Source organism: Mastomys coucha, unplaced genomic scaffold (genome assembly GCF_008632895.1).
Source record: "Mastomys coucha isolate ucsf_1 unplaced genomic scaffold, UCSF_Mcou_1 pScaffold22, whole genome shotgun sequence".
Lineage (NCBI taxonomy): Eukaryota > Metazoa > Chordata > Mammalia > Rodentia > Muridae > Mastomys > Mastomys coucha.
In genome coordinates, this window is record NW_022196905.1 from 140417421 (window position 1) to 140421144 (window position 3724).

Here is a 3724-nt window from a genome sequence, read left to right on the forward strand (position 1 = left end):
ACTACTAGTATTTTCTTAAATGAACATAAATATATAAAGTATTTTTGTTTGTTTTGTATTTAGTAGAGCTTAAAATCTTGGCTCTTACACTGGTACAAGCCCAAAATAAGAACAATTTTTAGACACTGGATTTCATTGTAATAAGGCTGTACTTCAATGACCCTCACATCACCAAAGGATTTTACCTCCTTCATAGCTAAGCTGAGAGTTGATGGTTCTGCTGCACCGAGAAATGAATTGTAGGCACAATTTTTGGATACAGAGTTCCTGCTATGGTGAAAGCTATTTGACTTGAGTGAGTGGCTTTATTCTCAGCCCAAAGAGAACAGGTTACATTCATATAAGAAATCAATTTTCTCTCCGGTGACTTAGTAAGGCAGGACCAGGCGGGGGGGCACAGGCCTCACAAGTTGCAGGGGAGTTGCAGGGCAGCAGGGGCAGGATCCTCTCAGACTCTGAGTGATAGCAGTGGATCTGCAACCCTCCCTGGCCCTTCCCAGCGAGTGGAGAGCCTGCCTCAAGGGAGTGCTTTAACCCAGAGACTCACCCATTTGCTCCTCGGATTTACCAGAGGAGAGCTGATCTCCCAGAAGTATTGACACAGACTTACAGACCACGGGAGGAACAAGCTCTAATCAGAGACAGCAAGAATATCTAATACCAGAGAGCAACAGATGGCGAAAGGTAAACGAATCCCACAAACAGAAACCGAGACTACTTGGCTTCATCAGAACCTAGTACTCCCACCACAGCAAGTCCTGGAGATCCCAAAACACCGGAAAGGCAAGATTTGGATCTAAAATCATATCTCACAATGGTGATAGAGGAATTTAGGAAGGACATGAATAACTCCCTTAAAGAAATACAGGAGAACACAGATAAAGATGTACAAGCCCTTAAAGAGGAAACAAAAAAAAAATTCCCATAAAGAATTACAGGAGATCACAAGTAAACAAGTAGAAGCACTTAAAGAGGAAACACAAAAATCCTTTAAGGAATTACAGGAAAACACAAACAAACAGGTGAAGGAATTGAGCAAAACCATCCAGGACCTAAAAATGGAAGTAGAAACAATTAAGAAATCACAAAGAGAGACAACTCTGGAGTTAGAAATCTTAGGAAAGAAGTTGGGAAACACAGATGCAAGCATCACCAACAGAATACAAGAGATATAAGAAAGAATCTCAGGAGCAGAAGATACCATAGAAAACATTGAAACAACAGTCAAAGAAAATGCAAAATGCAAAAAGCTCCTAACCCAAAACATCCAGGAAATCCAGGACAAAATGAGAAGACCAAACCTAAGGATAATAGGTACAGAAGAGAGTGAAGACCTCCAACTTAAAGGGCCACTAAATATCTTCAAAAAAATTATAGAAGATAACTTCCCTAACCTAAAGAAAGAGATGCCCATGAACATACAAGAAGCCTACAGAACTCCAAATAGACTGGACCAGAGAATAAATTCCTCCCATCACATAATAGTCAAAACAACAAATGCACAAAACAAAGAAAGAATACTAAAAGTAGAAAAGGGAAAAGGTCAAGTAACATATAAAGGCAGGCCTATCAGAATTACACCAGACTTCTCACAAGAGACTATGAAAGCTAGAAGATCCTGGGCAGATGTCATACAGACCCTAAGAGAACACAAATGTCAGCCCAGACTACTAAAGCCAGCAAAACTCTCAATCACCATAGATGGAGAAACCATCTATGTATTCCATGACAAAACCAAATTCACACAATATATTTCCACAAATCCAGCCCTTCAAAGGGTAATAAATGGAAAACTCCAACACAAGGAGGGGAGCTACATTCCTGAAAAAGCAAAAGTGTAATCTTCCAACAAAACTAAAAGAAGATAGGCACATGAACAGAATTCCAGTTCTAACAACAAAAATAACAGCAAGCAACAATTACTTTTCCTTAATATTTACTAATATCAATGGACTCAATTCCCCAACAAAAAGACGTAGACTATTAGATTGGGTATGTAAACAGGACCCAACATTTTGTTCCATACAGGAAACCCACCTCAGTGACAAAGACAGATACTACCTCAGAATAAAAGGGTGGAAAACAATTCTCCAAGCCAATGGTCCCCAAAAAAAAAGCTGGAGTAGCCATTCTAATATCGAATAAAATTGACTTTCACCCTAAAGTGATCAAAGAGATCAAAAAAGATAAGGAGAGACACTTCATATTCATCAAAGATATGATCTACCAAGATGAATTCTCAATTCTGAAACTCTGTGCTCCAAATCAAAGGGCATCTACATTCATAAAAGAAACTTTACTAAAGCTCAAAGCACACATTATACTGCACACAATAGTAGTGGGAGATTTCAACACCCCACTCTCTGCAATGGACAGATCACGGAAACAGAAAGTAAACAAGGACACAGTGAGACTAACGGAAGTTATGAAACAGATGGATTTAACAGATATCTATAGAACATTTTATCCTAAAACAAAAGGATATACCTTCTTCTCAGCACCTCATGGTACCTTCTCCAAAATTGACCATATAATTGGTCACAGATCAGGTCTAAACAGATACAAGAAGATTGAAATAATTCCTTGTATTCTGTCAGATCACCATGGACTAAGGCTGCTCTTCAAAAACAACATAAACAATAGAATGCCCACATACACATGGAAGCTTAATAACACTCTACTCAATGATAACATGGCCAAGGAAGAAATAAAGAAAGAAATTAAAGACTTTCTAGAGTTTAATGAAAATGAAGCCGCAACATACCGAAACTTACGGGACACAATGAAAGCAGTCCTAAGAGGAAAACTCATAGCTTTAAATGCCTAAAAAAAGAAACTGGAGAGAGCATATATCAGCAATTTGACAGAACACCTGAAAGTGCTAGAGCAAAAAGAAGCAAATTCACCCAAGAAGAGTCAAAGGCAGGAAATAATTAAACTCAGGGCTAAAATCAACCAAATAGAAAGAAAAAAGAACTATACAAAGAATCGACCAAAACAGAAGCTGGTTCTTTGAGAAAATCAACAAAATAGATAAACCACTAGCCAGACTAACTAGAGGGCACAGAGACTGTATCCTAATTAACAAGATCAGAAATGAAAAGGGAGACATAACAACAGACACTGAGGAAATCCAAAAAATCATGAGATCCTACTACAAAAGCCTATATGCAACAAAACTGGAAAACCTGGATTAAATGGACAATTTTATAGACAGATAAGAGATACCAAAGTTAAATCAAGATCAGATCAACAATCTAAACAGTCCTATATCTGCTCAAGAAATAGAAACAGTCATTAAAAGTCTCCCAACCAAAAAAAAGCCCTGGACCAGATGGGTTTAGAGCAGAGTTTTATCAAACCTTCAAAGAAGACCTAATTCCAATACTCCTCAAAATATTCAACAAAATAGAAACTGAAGGCACTCTACCCAATTCGTTCTATGAAGCCACAATTACTCTTATACCTAAACCACACAAAGACCTAACAAACAAAGAAAACTTCAGACCAATTTCCCTTATGAATATCGATGCAAAAATACTCAATAAAATTCTTCCAAACCGAATCCAAGAACACATCAAAACGATCATCCACCATGATCAAGTAGGCTTCATTCCAGGGATAGAGGATGGTTCAATATACAGAAATCCATCAACGTAATTCACTACATAAACAAACTCAAAGAAAAGAACCATATGATCATCTCATTAGATGCTGAGAAAGC